Raw genomic sequence first — 17,006 nt, 5'->3', positions numbered from 1 at the left:
ATAAACAAGAGTAATGTCGTCCTCAGCTCCTGTATTTTTTTGTAATCACACTGCAATTTTTTGCAGCAAAAGGGTTTGAAAATTATTGTTTGAATCAAATTTGCACATGTCTGGCTCATCCCCCTTCTAAAAACTGACAGCAAAGCTTTCTGGTCCAGAATAGAGGCACAAAGGCATGATGTCAGTAGGTGATCTCATGGGTTCACCGGTCATTGAAGGAGTTGTGGAAAGCCCCACGTGCAGTAGAATCACCTTGGATCCATTGCATGAGAACTGCAAGTGGGACATTGAACACTAGCTTGCAGTGGGACTGGGCTCAGCTGTTGCTATGCATGGGCCACCTCAGGTTGGGGGTTAGGATGCAGGCTGAGAAAACGAGGGACAGGGCATCTGCTGTTAGTATAGATTCAGTGACCAAAAATCCCCATATATGAGAGGGATTGTGGCTGGAATTCCACTTCAGGAGCTGCAGTAACAGCCTCAGAAGGGCTCCACAACTGCCCCATATGCTGTGTGCAGGATGGGGATGGATTCTGCACTCCCAGTACAAGCAGAGTCCCCTGTTCACTCAGGCTTTGGGCGGGGATGGGGGCGTGAACTTCACCCATAAGCAGGAAGAACTCACGATGACAGATGTACTGACATTTATAGATCATCACCCTCCTACTCACCTTGTTTTAAATATCCAGCTTGAAAAAGGATTAAAAGCTGCTTCAAAATTGGTGCATTTAATGATACAGCTGGTCTTACAGCAGTGGGGAATTATGAGTGCTGTGTAAGATATTTGAAAGATCATTCCACTCTCAAAGCATCAGCGCTGAAAAAACACAGCAGTGAACAGCAGATTCGGACACCAAACTGGAGCCTAATCAATAGAAATCCATCTGAAGAGCTAACTAGCTGTGATATATTACATAATTTTCTTTGAACTATTGCATCATACGTTAGATCAACTGAAATAAGGCTAAACTAATATCCAGTAACAGCTTGCTTAAGTCCCATTTTCAAAAGTGATTCAGGCCCTAAGACGCCTTAGGCTATGTCTACACTTAAAACACTCCAGTGACACAGCTGCAGAGCTGTAGCTATGCCGCTGTAGTGTGTCAGTGTAGACGCTCACTACTGTGACGGGAGGGGTTCTCCTGCCACTGTAGTTAATCCACCTCCCCAAAAGGAGGTAGCGAGGTTGACGGAAGAATTCTTCTGGCAACCTAGGGCTAGTCTACACTAGAAGCACTACATCAGCGAAGCTGCACCAATGCAGCTGTGCTGATGTGGCGCATCTGGTGAAGATGCTCTATGCCAACGGGACAGAGCTCTCCCATCAGCATAATAAATCCAACTCTTAAAGAGGTGGTAGCTATGTCGGCAGGAGAAGCTCTCCCGTGGACACAGCGCTTTCCACACGAGCACTTACGTTGATGTAACTTACGTCGCTCAGCGGGGTGGCTTATTCACACTCCTGAGTGATATTAAGTTGTACCAAAGTTTAGTAGTGTAGACCCAGGTGGAAATTCTTATGGTAGAGAACACTAAAAAAGGGTGGTCATATCGTAAATAACAGGCGAATGTTTCTATCATCATAAATACACAGCATATAAAGGGTATGTAGTGCCTATAAAACTAAACACTGAAAAGAATAAATAGAAATCAATATTTTAATTTAGACATGGGGATGCTCAACTGCCATAATCTCAAATAAAAGTGCATTGAAGGAAATTGAGCAGATAGATATATTTAGCAGTTTTTGGTCTAATTTACTGTGTTAGGAGGATCATTTGATTTCTTACACCTTTTATATGGAATGTGATCTAATAGAAGGTATATTGTAATGCAGCTCTTCCTATCTAATGATGAAATTGTGTAGTTGCATACTTTCTGATCTCTGCTTCCTCCGCCCACTCCTCTTTATGAACACAATATATAAAAGTTAGGGCTGTCAAGCGATTACAAAAATTAATCGTGCGATTAATCGCGTTGTTAAACAATAATGGAATACCATTTATTTAAATATTTTTGGATGTTTTCTACATTTTCAAATATACTGATTTCAATTACAACACAGAATACAAAGTGTATAGTGGTCACTTTATATTTATTTTTATTACAAATATTTGCACTGTAAAAAACAGAAGAAATAGTATTTTTCAATTGACCTCATACAAGTACAGTACTGCAATCTCTTTATCATGAAAGTTGAACTTACAAATGTGGAATTATGTACAAAAAATAACGGCATTGAAAAATAAAACAATGTAAAACTTCAGAGCCTACAAGTCCACTCAGTCCTACTTCAGCCAATCACTCAGACAAACTTTGTTACAATTTGCAGGAGATAATGCTGCCCTCTTCTTGTTTACAATGTCTCCTGAAAGTGAGAACAGGCATTTGCATGGCACTGTTGTAGCTGGCATCACAAGATATTTACTTGCCAGATGCGCTAAAGATTCACATGTCCCTTCATCTTCAACCACCATTCCATAGGACATCCGTCCATGCTGATGATGGGTTCTGCTCGATAACAATCCAAAGCAGAGCGGTCTGATTCATGTTCATTTTCATCATCTGAGTCAGATGCCACCAGCAGAAGGTTGATTTTCTTTTTTGGTGGTTCAGGTTCTGTAGTTTCTGCATCAGAGTGCTGCTCTTTTAAGACTTCTGAAAGCATGCTCCACACCCTGTTGCTCTCAGATTTTGGAAGGCACTTCTGATTCTTAAACCTTGGGTTGAGTGCTGTAGCTATTCTTAGAAATCTCACATTGGTATCTTCTTTGCGTTTTGTCAAATCTGCTGTGAAAGTGTTCTTAAAACAAACGTGTGCTGGGTCATCATCCGAGACCGCCATAAAATGAAATATATGGCAGAATAGGTAAAACAGAGCCAAAGACATACAGTTCTCCCCCAAGGAGTTCAGTCACAAATTTAATTAATATTTTTAACGAGCATCATCAGCATGGAAGCATGTCCTCTGGAATGGTGGCCGAAGCATGAAGGGGCATATGAATGTTTAACATATCAGGCACATAAATACGTTGCAACGCCAGCTACAAAAGTACCATACGAACGCCTGTTCTCATTTGCAGGCAGGAGCATCCCCTGTAAATGTAAACAAAGTTGATTGGCTGAACGAGAAGTAGGACTGAGTGGACTTGTAGGCTCTAAAGTTTTACATTGTTGTTTTTGAGAGCAGTTATGTAACAAAAAATGTACATTTGTAAGTTGCACTTTCATGATAAAAATATGGCATTACAGTACTTGCATGAGGTGAAGTGAAAAATACTATTTCTTTTATCATTTTTACAGTGCAAATATTTGTAATAAAAATATAAAGTGAGCACTGTACACTTTGTATTCTGTGTTGTAATAGAAATCAATATATTTGAAAATGTAGAAAAGCATCCAAAAATATTTAATAAATTTCAATTTGTATTCTATTGTTTAACAGTGTGATTAATCGTGATTAATTTTTTAAATCGCGATTAATTTTTTTGAGTTAATCACGTGGGTTAACTGTGATTAATTGACAGCCCTAATAAAAATTAAAAAATACTGAAAATATTGTAAACTCTTATGGCAATTATTGATATGTCTCTACATCTAGTCATGAAAAACAATACTGATTCTCATAATAGTACCGGGTAAATGGAAAAAACACACTTTTCAGTACTGTTGAAGCAGGTTGCTTGGTCTATTGATTGTGTATTAATTCTACTGATTACTTAAAACTCCCCAGTTAGCACTCTGTGGGTTGGCAGGGGCTAGTCCCAAGATCGAGCCCAGTGTTATTAGAATTACTATTGATTTGGGAACCATGAGATGCACAGGTTCAATACTCAAACTTAAGAAAAAACCTGTTATAGTTTTAATAAAACAATTAGTAAAAGCACAATCACTCCAACCCAAAAAAGTACATAGCAAAAATACAATAGTGTCCATACGTCCAGCATCAGGACAATACTTACACCATCCTCATGGAGACCTAGAAGTGATGAGACAGGTGTTGGTCCATGAAGGTCCTATCCTATCTCAGGCATGACAACAGCTCCCAATGGCTTAGGCTGTGATTAGCCCTGTTCTAGAGTTTGATGGCTATCATGAATATTCATAAAGATGTCCAGCCTCCTCAGTCCATATTTAAACTTCCTGACCCTAAGAATGTTCAGGTGTACTCCTCCTATAGGTTAGCACAGTTAGTTCTCAACCAGAGGTCCATGTACCCCTGGGGGTATGCAGAGGTCTTCCAGGGGTTACATCAACTCATTGAGATATTTGCCTAGTTTTACAACAGGCTACATAAAAAGCACTAGCGAAGTCAGTACAAACTAAAATTTCATACAGACAATGACTTGTTTATACTGCTCTATATACTATACACTGAAATGACAGTACAAAATTTATATCCAATAGATTTAATAATTATATGGGAAAAATGAGAAAGCAAGCAATGTTTCAGTAATAGTGTGCTGTGACACTTTGTACTTTTATGTTTGATTTTATAAGCAAGTAGTTTTTAAGTGAGGTGACACTTGGGGGTACACAAGACAAATCAGACTCCTGAAAAGGGTACAGTTGTCTGGGAAGATTGAGATCCCCTGATCTAGTCCACAGGACCAAAGCTGAGTTGAGTTAGTCAAATTTCAAAAATGAATACAAAGTGAATTAGTAGTGTTACAATGGCATGCTGACTGGTAGCTATGTTTAGCTTGCCTGGAACCCACCAGTGCAAGTCAGGGGGCAGTAGGAGTTAGCTGAGGAAGTTCTGCACTCCCCAGAAAAGCAGAATGTGGGGAATGCCCCTTTAGTATCCTACCTGTGTGTCCCCTGCTCTCATTCAGTCAATCCTCTCCCCTTGTGGACCTGCTGAGGTTTGTAGCTAGAAAGTCTTATCCTGCAGGCCTTTAGGAGATCTGTGAGGCATCTGAAGAGAGCCTGGGGATGCCGGGGAGGAGACTGAGGGAATTCGTCCTGTGAAATTTCTGAAGCCCAAGGAAAGCAAGAACCCTGAGTGAGCCTCCCACATTGGACACCCTGCCCCACAAGCCTAAATCTAATTTGTTTTCCCTCCCCAAAACAAGTTTAGCATACCTCATCATTGGTCTCTCCTGACCTCTGACAAGCTTAAAAGACTTGTTAGAATCTGAAGACCCTAATTTGTGTTGTATTTTGACTCAGCAGGGTAGGGGCTAGGAGGACTGAGTCTTGCTGGTAGGTGGGTGGATTTCAGAAGCCTCCAAAGAGCCATCTCAGGCCTGTTGCAGAGCTCCAACAGCTTCCTCTGCATTGTAGGCAAGGCTCTCGGAGCTGCTAGAACTTCTGTTTCTGTTGTCTAAGCCTGCTCAGAGTAGGTCTGAGTGGTATGATGGTAAAAATGCTGGCAGCTTCTGACATTTTGTCTGCACTAATACTCTGTTGCCACAACTGCTGTAGCTGAACTGGTGGTAGCAAGTGTGGCCTTTTCTTTTTTCCAAAATAGCCTAGTGTAAAATACATGTGGCTTTTTGTGGCAAATGCAACCTTTGTTCTGAATTTCTGATACCTTTAAGTCTGTCCTGGAGGGGCAATGTTCACTTCAATCAATGGGTGATGGTACGTGCCTGTACATCTAACTTCACCTTCAAAAATGTGTTCATATATTGGAAAATGGTCCATTTTTCTCAGGGATTCCACCTATCATAGGCATAGTGAAGACATCTGTGGCGCAAGAAACATCTGTGGTAGCAAAGCCCATTAAAATGAATGCTGCTGTTTCACGTTCAGTGTAACAAATTCCTCCCAAGTTTTACAGTAATTCTGTTCCATCTCTGAAGACCACACCCATAGGCGACATGTAGAAGATTGTGCTAGAAGAGGTACTGGAACATGAATCCTCCATAGAGATCTCGATACAACTTACATGGAGGCATTCTGAAATCCTCCGCTGATGGTTTCTTGGGATGGCAGCCTTATTACATTCACCATGGTAGGACAGTTTCCCATGCCAGTCGGTGATTACTTCAGCAGGAACCATTGCAATACACAGCCTAGCAGCATAAAGGCCTGGGCAGCATCGGGACACCTGCAGCAGCTATGCTCTCTTTGCCTCTGTTACCGTCACCTCTAAAATCACCAGCACTGGTGGAAAACGGTGCCCGTATTCAGTCCCATTGCCCTATACAACTATAATCATGCCACAGCTATTCCTCCTCCATTTCCCCCCCGCCTCTGAGGGCCATACTCACCCTGGCTGGTGCTGTGATTGGTGCTGTGTTCTATCAATCCCAAGCAGAAGTGAGAATGCAGAAATTACAACTTTTGGGGAGGAGGGGAAGTGAGTTCAGTATCTTACGTTTTGATTTCCATTGTGAATACACTGACAAATGGTACCTCTGTGTGTTGTATCTGCAGCTGCTGCCATTGTGGCCTTCCTGGTCTCTCCCTCCACACCTGAGCTGGATAAGGAACACCTGAGCTGGATAAGGAAGAGAAAGAAGAGGACTCAGATGACATGTTCCAGAAGATCCTGCAAGCCAGTGCTGCATCAGAGAACGAGCACAGGGCCTGCAGGATCACCTTGCAGACAGCATGGAGAAAGAGAGAGTGGAGAGAAGAAAGGTACCTGTGCTTCTCAGACAGCACACAGGTGCTGCAGACTCTGGTAGAACTGCAGGTTCAACATTCCCATGCTTGCCTCCCTCTGCAGCCTATAGAGAACTCAATATTAGGACTTCCCTATACTCCCCCATCAACATTCCACATGGCATCAGGGGTCAGTGTACTGCCCTTACCACTCCATCTGGGGGGACATGAAAGACATTCACAGCTTCACATACACTGACCTGTGAAAGCCATGGTTCGTGTATGTGTACCTGAAATAAATGTTCTTTCCCCTTCATAAGTTTTATTCCGTTAATTTATTAACTTTTAATTTTTTTAATTGCCTGGTTCATGTTACCGAATAAAATTCTATTTTTGGGAACAACATTCATCTTTATTAGTTCACAACATATGCTGTCTGATGCTGATCAGGTCTGACACCCACCAATTTCCTGTTACTTCAGTTTGTCACAGAACAAATAACATCATTCACAGACAATATTAATAGGTGCATGGACAATCTAATAGTCCTGCATGCAGAGAAATTACTAAAAGAATCATACTAGGCTGCAAGAGAGCAAGGCCAGATAACACACTCTACAGCAATACCCGTTACTCTGGCTCACTATTAAAATATTCTTTCAAAGCCTCGCTGAGCTTTATAGCACTGCATTGAGCTCTAATAACCCTTGTATTTAGCTGTTCAAATTCAGCAGATAGCTACTCTACCTCCACCCTGGTTTAAAATTTTCCCACTTTGCTTCACAGACATTATGCAGGATACAGCAGACAGCTATAACCATTGGGATATTTCTCAAGGATGTCCAATCTTGTAAGTAAACAACAACACCAGCAACCCTTCAAATGGCCAATGGCACACACATTCAGCTGTCATTCTGCACCACTGAGCCTGTAGTTGAAACACTCGTTGGTGCTGTTGAGGTGGCCAGTGTATGGCTTCATGGGCCGTGGGAGTATGGTGTAAGCTGTGTCTCTCAGGATTACTATTGGCATGTCAACATTCTCAAGGGTAATTTGCCAGTCAGCCAAAAAAAAAAAAGTCCCTGCTTGCAGCTTTCTGAACAATCTCATGTTCTTAAAGATGCACACGTCACGCGCTTTCCCTGACCAGCTCACTGGTGGAAACTTTGGTTTCCCCTGAAGGAGAATCACAGGATACATGACATGACCAGAACAAGCTCCATTGTACCACATAAAATCTGCTAACAGAAGAATATTTGGAAGGAAAAAGGGTTAGTTGAAAGAATTGCTTGTTTAACTCCTTTACCAAGTCTGACAACCATTACCTATTCTAAAAATAGCACATAACCTATCCGTACCTTCCATATGCCTCTCAAAGTTACCTACAGTAATGTGATATACCATGGCATGAAACCATCAGCTCTTAGGAAACTTCAGTTAGTACAGAGCATGGTAGGTGGTCTCAGCAACATGGGCTACTGTGACACATTAGACCTGTGCTTTGAGATCTACATTGGTTTCCCATGGAATAACCGGTCAAGTTCAAGGACTTCATTGTTAGCTTCAAGGCAATCAATGGCCCGGGCCCAGCATATCTTAAAGATCACCTGTGCTCAAGCATGAGGATCATGGTGGGCAACTCTGCTCCTCAGGCACAATGCCACTTTCGATCATAAGTGTTAAGCTCCGCTGTGCAGGACACAACTTTCTCCGGGGCCAGTCTGAGGAACTAAAGGCATTCACAAACCTCACTCCTTTCTGTTCCAAGGGCAGGACCTGCTTCTTTCACTTTGCCTTCTCTCATACAAGCACAGAGTCGCATATACATTTTAAAAAGTTCCTCCCTCCCCATCAATTCTCCGTACTCCTCACACAATTCTTCCTCTAAGAAGAGGTTGAGAGAAAGAATGAACCACACGTGATAGATGTGGACTAAGTGATGTGCTTAACTTCTGGAAGGTGCTCAGATATTAGTGTGATGAAGGAGGCACAAGAATAGAACAGAACAGAATAGTTAACTCTTTGTCCATTTCCTCTGTGTCAATAATATATTTAGGGACTCTGGCATCACTGTACAGGAATGCACGAACCACAGTTGTCTGGCTACCTGTGCTATATAAACCTCTTCACAGGTTACAGCTCACAAATATAATTTCTTATTATGAGTGTCATTTCTATGAAAGTCTGGGGCCAAACCTGGTATGACAGTTTAGATCCCCCTCTTGGGGTGCTACCTAATGTGCTGGGGTCTCACTGAGCCCACCCTTTCCACCAGCCTGGGTTTTCTCAACCTGTGCTTGCTGTGCTAGGCTCTTAAGCCTTCTCCAGCACACAAATAGGTAAGGCCACACCTAGCTGCAGACAGACTGAAATCAGCTCTGTGTGGGAGGACTTTGCTGGCCATTCTCCTAGCTCTCACATGCACATCTCCTTTGGGGTATAAACCCAAAATACTATTGTCTTACGCTGTATAGAAATATCTGCACAGCGCAAGCTCATAAAAATTCGCCCTCTCCCTTAATGTGCACAGCTTCCCACTCCCCACAATATGAATTGCACAAACTGGGTTTTGAAATAAAGAAATAAGTTTATTAACTACAAAAGGTAAATTTAAGTGATTATAAGGGATAGCAAACAGAACAAAGATTACTGAGCAAATAAAACAAAACATGCAAACTAAGCTTAATACACTGAAGAAATAGGTTACAAAAATGTAATTTCTCACCCTAAATGTTGTTTTAGGCAGGTTGCAGAGTTTCTGTAGCTTAGAGTTCCAGTTATTTCTCTTGACGACTGGACTAAGCCCCTGCCTTACCCTTCAGATGTTTTTAGCAATCTTCTTGGATAGGGAGGCAATGGAGAAGAGTCCCAATTGCCTTACTTACCAGCCTTAAATAGAATTTACATAAGGTGGGAATCCTTTGTTTCCAGTGGAAAAAAAACCCAGCAGTGTCCAAGGTTATACTCCGTACCAGGTGACATCATCAGATGACCCTGCAGTATCAAAGCAACATCCCAGGAAGCTCCTCAGGACAGTGGGAGACTAAGAAGGACAATAGATCTTTGAAGTTACTAAATGGCTCATTCAGGCTAATAGCCTAGTGCTTGGGGTGTTTCCCCTCAATACACACACAGGTGTAATTGTAACAAAGTCAATATTCCTAACCTCAGATACAGAAATGATACATGTATACAAATTGGATAAACACAGTCAGTAGATCAGAATCTTTTCAATGATACCTCACATGACACATCTTGCATAAAACATATCTTAGTTATGCCATATTCATATTAATGTTTCGATGAAGAATATGGGATATAACGTCACACCTGGAGTCTTTGATCCGTTCTTTCTTAAGCAAAACTTCCATTGACTCCCCATTACTAGATGATCAGGAACCCTATCCATAGTTAGTGCCACAACACAAATCTCTGACTGTTAAGGGTGGAAGTTCGGCTGCTCTAGTATCATGCAGATGTCTGCCAAAATGTTCAGCCAGCAAATTTCGCTAGAAATGAAGTCATGCTGTTACACTATATGGTTATGGGATGTGACAGATTGCATTTTGTGATGCACAGAGCTTGGCTTCATCATAGCAGTGGACTCAGACCAAAAGGTTTTGTAGTTTTTTGGGGGTTTTTTGGATGAAATAGTCCGAAATAATGAAATTTAAACTTCAGTGTGTCACATAAGGAAACATTGGTGCATATTTTCTTTGGCTCAAGTCCACATTAAGCTCACTATAGAAAACTTTATCATTCTGAACACAGCCTCTCTTTCCTGTAACACCACATTTGAAGACAATCTCCTCTTTAAAAAAAACATCCAAGCTGCCCTGCATCATGTCAAAACATACTGGAGAGAGTTAAAGCGAAGAAAGTTAACATTGACGTGAGGTTGAGGCAAAACCCTTAAACAAAGTGAGTTATGGTAGATTTATGCCAATAAATTGGTAATGACGCAAAGGAATTTTATGAATCTTGGCAGTCTTGTAGGCCTAGACATTTTTTTGCTGGCATAGCAAACTGAAGATATTATCTTACAGTTACTGAGATATTGTGGTCTAAAGCAATTTTTTTTTTTTGGTTATGGATAGAGTAAGTTCACATTTAAGCAAGTGCTGAGGTAAGTTGAAGAACAGAAATGAGCAAAAAGAATAGAAATGAGCTGAAAGATATTAAGTATTCCATTTCCAAAGACATCCTTTACTAGCTTTCATGCTTTCTAGATAACCACCAACAGTCATTTGGATATAAATCACATCTTGCAGCGCTGGTAAAAACAAAGTAAAAAAAAAAAAATCTCAAAGTGAACAAATGTGATTGATGAGTAGAGTAGGGTTTTGTCAATAAAAATGAACACAACAGCCCAAAATTTAATGGAGAGGTTTTGTTTTGCCGTTGCTGGCATTTACTATTGACATCCTCAGATTTGTGTAGACATTTATGACTGCTTGCTAAGAGGTTAAAGTGTAAAGCCAATCAACCATGTGAGGAAGAGGAATGCAGTTAAATAGAAGAGACAGATAGATGACTGAAGAATGTTACCTCACAGCTACAGACCTAATTCAGCAAGGGACTTAAGCAAGTGCCTAATTTTAAGCACTTGAGTAGTCTCATCGAGATCAATGGAACTAGTCAGAAGCATATACTTAACTTTGAACATGGGAATAGTTCCACTGATCTCAATGAGACTGCTCATGTACTTCAGTCCCACGTTGAATCAGGCCATAACACTGTTGATCATTTATCAATTAAATGTATGCAAAATTTTCACTTCACTTACAGAATTCATACTCCTCTCCTGAGAAAAGATGTTTGCCAATAAAATTTACCAGACTAGCTTTAATAAGCACCAGTCATTTTTCTTTTCTTTGTGGGTACCTTAGTAGTATTAGAGCTGAGCACCAACTGCTAGGTGTCAAGCCTTCTCAGCTCCCATGGTGATGAACAGAAATTGAGGGCATGAAGAACCTTGCAAGCTGAAGGCCTAGATCTCTCGCATTTGGAACTCCCTTGTCTGAGTTTGTGGGACAGCACAGCCAGTGTTGCAGGACTTTGCAGTTGAGTGTACCTACGTGAATGCTCGAGTTAAGACCAAATCACTATAAAAATGGACATACTGCACCTGTCACTGTATTCCAGAGAGGATAAATGTTTTATAGGTTGTGCCAGTATTAGAATGATAATAAATGGCTGACTTCAAAGCATAGCGAGTCCCATACACAAAGTGAGAATCTACAGATTTCAATCTCAGATTTTTTGTTTTATTTACAAAAGGCATTATTCAGCATGTGGAGTCTACACAAGATGCATGCATGGTGAGGGTTCATTTTACACTGTCAGGTGCTGGACCAGCACTGCAGTCCTTTGGGAAGCGCCTATTGATTTTCTGCACCGTACAAGGACAGAAGGTTAAATAAACAGAGGGCAATATTAACCCATGCTTTAAAAAAAGAACTACCAAAAGCTGATTTCATCATCTTATCCCTGTTGGGGGGAAAAAGGATTAAAATGGGGCTAGGAAAGGCAATAAATAATGGAGGAAATCATTTTTGCAGGAAACAAGTATTTGAAATGTAACTATGAGATACTATTTTCCAAGTAACTTGTAGAAGCCTTGGACTTGAAGAGTTAGTCGTCAAAGTGTGATGAATCAAGGCTTCTTTTTGCATCATTTTCTTAAAGCTTGCTTCTGCAACTTGGAGAGGAGTGTATTGGAAACACTGTCTTCTTGCTTGTGGCAACCAAGACAAAATGACTGATACTAAAGATAGGACATGAACTTTTCCCTGGGACAGTCTGGACCCCTGAATGGCAAAAAGAGATGGAAGGGGATAGAGTGAAATGGAATAAGAGCAAGGAACAGATTGAGGAAGGCAGAAGGGAACAGAGAAATAAGGACAGACCCTGGAGTTGAGACAAAGGGGAAACGTGTATCAATGGTGAGGATAGAGAAAATGTGGGAAGAACAGAGGAGAGAGAAACAATGGTATGGATGATAAGTGGAGGATAAAGACAGGTGATGAAAGGAGGAAAGAAGAGTAGGAACAAGGAGAAAGAAAGTGAAGGAGAGACATTGAGATTTGAAGGGTATGGAAACTGAAATATCCTCTCACCCTTCAAGGTTGTCATTCCAGCTCAGGGTTGAGGCACACTGGCATGGTATTGTGGGAAAACTTGCAGTATAAGTACTTACTCTGTACCTGCTCTGGGGAGAGAGAACCTTCAGAGCTGTCAAGCTAGCATCTTTCTTGAACACTAAATTCACCTTGACTTTTCCTTTGGGGGAGGAGGGCGAACGCGGCGTGCTTGGGGAAGAGGCGGGGCCGGGGTAGAGATTTGGGGAAGGAGTCCAATAGGGGTAGGGAGGGGTGGAGTTGGGGCGGGGACTTTGGGGAAGGGGTTGGAATGGTGGCGGGTCAAGGGCGGGGCAGGGGTGGAGTTGGGATGGAGGCATGGGGCGGGCACAAGCTCCCACTGGCACGGGGAATAGTTGGCACCTTTGGTCACAATTAGACAAATTGACTGCCAGCATTTTTACCACCTTTGCATTAGACAGGAGGGATATGGATGTGTAAGACAGAAGGTAGGCAGGATACAGAGAAAGACAAACACAAGCAGCAGGAGGATTGAAAGAACAGACAGAGTTTAGATGAAACACAGACCTGCACACAGAAAACAGCATCTTCAGCAACACTAAAATTGGCCTCCTGACAGGGTCTCAGAGAGTAAGTGCACAGGCGTGTTGATCATCAAAGTATAATAAAATAGTAAATTCAGTCAGGATCAGTAACAGAAACTTTAGATAGGATCCTAGTTGAAAACCAGACTGGAAGGCCGTTCTCACTATTGTAAATGTGTTGCCAAATCATTACTGAGCCTGACCTCCTCTCTCACAGGTAATGAAGTGCTGCATTGAATACATGCTCTGAGTGTGCACTGAAGGACGGCAGCTAACATTCCTCACCCATCCAGCTGAGCTAGTTCTATTCATATTTCTCTCCCTGCTCATTTGTGAATCCTAAAAGGAAGTAACAAAAATGTATCCTTTAAATAATTCTTGCCCTCTTTCTCTGGTGAGGGAAAGAAACCACAAAAACATACAAATCCCAGAAGCAATATGACGACTCAGTAAATGAGCATGCAATATTTTATTAATTATCATTATTGTATACTTCTGCCACCATAACACCCAAAGGCCTTAATCAGATTCAGGGTTCCATTATTACTCCTGGTGGAATTCTGTGCCACTGCGCATGAGCAGAATTTATGTCCCCTGCAGATTTTTTTGCTTCCCCACAGAAAAATGACTTTCTGATGGGGAAGCAAAGGGCAGCCACAAAACCTGTCATGTGACCCTCCCAAGCAGTATGTTTCGGGTGTCCAGGGCAGCCAGCAGAGAGTTAAATTACTGTGGTGCAGGGGGAGGGACTGGGGAAGACCAAGCTGGTAGCTTCTACACAGTGCTGGGCTCAGCTGCTACTCCTGGCTGGGCAGGACAGGACTTCTTTCCCTGCACAGCATTCGGGGCCATGTCAGACCCACCTCCAGATTTCTCCCCTGGCTGTAGGAAGCTCTGCAAACATTCCCCGCCCCACTTCCTGTGCCCATCACTGCTCAGCTGCAGGGGGAGGGAATCACTGTACAGGGAGCTGCTCCCCCATCTGCCAAATCCCTGTGCATCCAAACCCCCCCCTGCCAAGCCTCCCCCCCCACATCTAGAACCCACCCCGACAAGCCCCACTCCCCCTGCACCTGGACTACCCCATGAGCCACCCAAACCCAGATCCCCACCCTACAGAGTCCCAACCAGCTGCACATGGATCCCCACCCCACAGAGTACCACTACCCCAGCATCTGGACCCCTACACTGATCCCCCTCACACCCAGCCCCCTGCCAAGCTCTATTCCCCCAACACCCAACCCCCCTGCCCCTGCTGAGCCCCAACCATCTTCACCTGGCCCCCTCTGCAGAGTCCCATTACCATTGCACTCAGAACCCCGCAACAAGCCCCTGTGCATCCAGATCCCCCCACACCTGGATCCCCGGCCGAGCCAGCCACACCCAGACTGACCCACACAGAAGCCTCTCAACCCACACCTGGATCCCCCCACACTAAGCCCCTCCACACTTGGATCCTGCCTTGCTGAGCCTGCCTGCCCATATCTGGTGCACCTGGCACAGAGAAGCAGGGCCCTGGGGTGTTTCTGGGGCAGGCACAGTCCTTGTGCTGTGTCAGGGTTGGGTGCAGCCTCACCGCTGAGTCTGAGCCCTGGAGGGGAGCTGCACAGTGATCTCCCACCTCTGTGCAGCCAAAGGCTTGTCTCCCCAATGCCATGTTGGAGTCTCCACATTTATTTGACAAATAAAATATACAGAATTTTAAAATATTGTGCACAGAATTAATTTTTTGGCGCAGAATGTGCTCAAGAGGATATTTTGCACATATTGGAACAGGTCTTTGCCCTGAAGAGACTTTATAGTCTAAGAATGAACATCAACATAGCTAAATGACTTGTAATTTCCTATCACTGATATATAACATATTTCTCTTGGTGTTTTTGTGTGTAAAGCAGGGGTCTCAAAGTCCCAGCCCGCGGGCCATCTGCAGCCCGAGAACCTCCCCACTTCAGCCCGCGGAGGATAGACACATACAGACACACTGCCAGCAATATCTGTGGCAGGCACCGCCCCCCGCAGCTCCCATTGGCTGGGGGAGAGGGACAAGAGATACCATCACTAGTCCCTGGGCAGAGTCAGCCATGGAGGCAGCATCACTTTTTTCCACGACTATAAACAAGTCAAAATACCGAACACAACTATCTGCTGCACACCTTGCTGCAATCCTGAAGGTTTCAACCACTCACTCACTGAGGCCAAATGTCAACAAACTGACACAACTGAAGCATTGCCAGGTGTCTGGCAAACAGTAAAAACTCTCCGGCAGGTGAAGAGTTGTATAAAGTTGTATGAGAGTTTTATTATATCTAGGAAATTCGAAATAAAAAATACAATATAAACGATTTCTTTTCTGAACACCATCTTCAGTGACATTTTTGGCCCTCTGGGAGGATCTGAGGACTGGCACTGGCCCTAAGGTAAATTGAGTTTGAGACTCCTGGTGTAAAGTATTGCTTGTTAATAAATAAAACCAACAGTTTAGATTCAGCTGAGGGCTATGCTGGACTATGACTTCATAATCTTAAAAACATTATGAAAGGTTACCTTTTCACTAACCCAAAGCAAAAATAACCAGTAGTGCCATCCAGTGATGATGAGACATATATAATAATCAAGCTTCTAGAATGGTCACAAAAGCTTTGTATACATATGCAGTAAACTAGCCTAGACAGCATAGAACTATATATAAACCTCAAATACATCAAAGTTCAATTCCAAATTATGGATGCTTATCCAAACTACTACCTGAAACTATGGAAGCCAGAACTGTGGCCCCCCAGCTCAACACAAATACTTTGCCACCAGAAAGATGCCAACAACCCCTTTCACTCATACCTAGCATTGCATTTTGGGAGGAAGAACAAGTGGTTTGTATGGTTGATGATCTGCTCTCCCCTCTGATGAGCATTGGTCACTACTATCATCAGTCCAGGATGGTCTTCAGGGGACAGTAAGTAACCCTCCTTCCCACAGTTTTGCTGTTTCCACTAGCTCCCAGGAAACTTGCACAGATACATCACTCCTGTAGGTTCTTGGAAGTGATTGTTTAAAAATCCCTAGTGCTCAGGTGCAGAGGAAAAAAACCCACACAATTTTTTTTCTGGCTGAGTCAGAAGATGCACAAAAAGCATCCAATCCCTGAGAGAAAAGTGAGTGAAAGGAGTTATATGAACAATTTACACAACATTCCCAACTCATGAAAACTCTACAAAGTCAGATCCAGGCAAGTCACAAGTGCATCTGATTCTGCATGAAGTGTTTTGCACAGCTCCTACTTCTAAGGCTCTGCAGCTGATCCATGCAACTTCCTATCACTTTCTTTTCCCATCCATGACCCCATTTAAAGTATTTCAATAGGTGGGTTTAGAGTTCTGACATTTCCCAAATTAAAGCAACCTCACTGAGGCCAAATCCAACTCCCATTGACTCTCCATTGATTAAAAAGGGCAGCTGGATTGAACTCAGTCATTTGCTAACTGGAGTAGGACAGGCAATGATGAATGGTTCAAAAGCCACTAAAGTTATTGTACTCTGAGAGGGCAACCAGAAAAGACTGAGTTAATCACAAGTACATCCATATTTTTGATGTACCTTAGTCCAATAGGTTATTAAAACATGTCTAAGATATTACATCAAGTTTACTAATCTCACCGTGTGAAAGAAACCAGACAGATTTAGTTTGATGTGCAAAAATCTATAACGTTAAAGTATATGAATAATGGAGATCAGGTCTTATGCAGAGTTACACCATTGATAAAATATTTAT

At 42.6% G+C, this 17,006-nt stretch overlaps 1 protein-coding gene across 1 annotated transcript in view; it reads right to left on the bottom strand.

Moving 5' to 3' along the window:
• Positions 1-6,177: 6,177 nt before the first annotated feature.
• Positions 6,178-17,006, bottom strand: part of CYYR1 (cysteine and tyrosine rich 1) — a 167,755-nt gene continuing 156,926 nt past the window's right edge. Inside the window, exon 5 of the mRNA XM_075133314.1 lies at positions 6,178-6,448. The gene's annotated coding sequence lies outside the window, so the exon portion shown is untranslated. The remainder of the gene's footprint in view (positions 6,449-17,006) is intronic.

This window comes from Caretta caretta, chromosome 1 (assembly GCF_965140235.1).
Source record: "Caretta caretta isolate rCarCar2 chromosome 1, rCarCar1.hap1, whole genome shotgun sequence".
NCBI classification, from domain to species: Eukaryota; Metazoa; Chordata; order Testudines; family Cheloniidae; genus Caretta; species Caretta caretta.
This window is presented reverse-complemented; position numbering and strand designations above follow the sequence as displayed.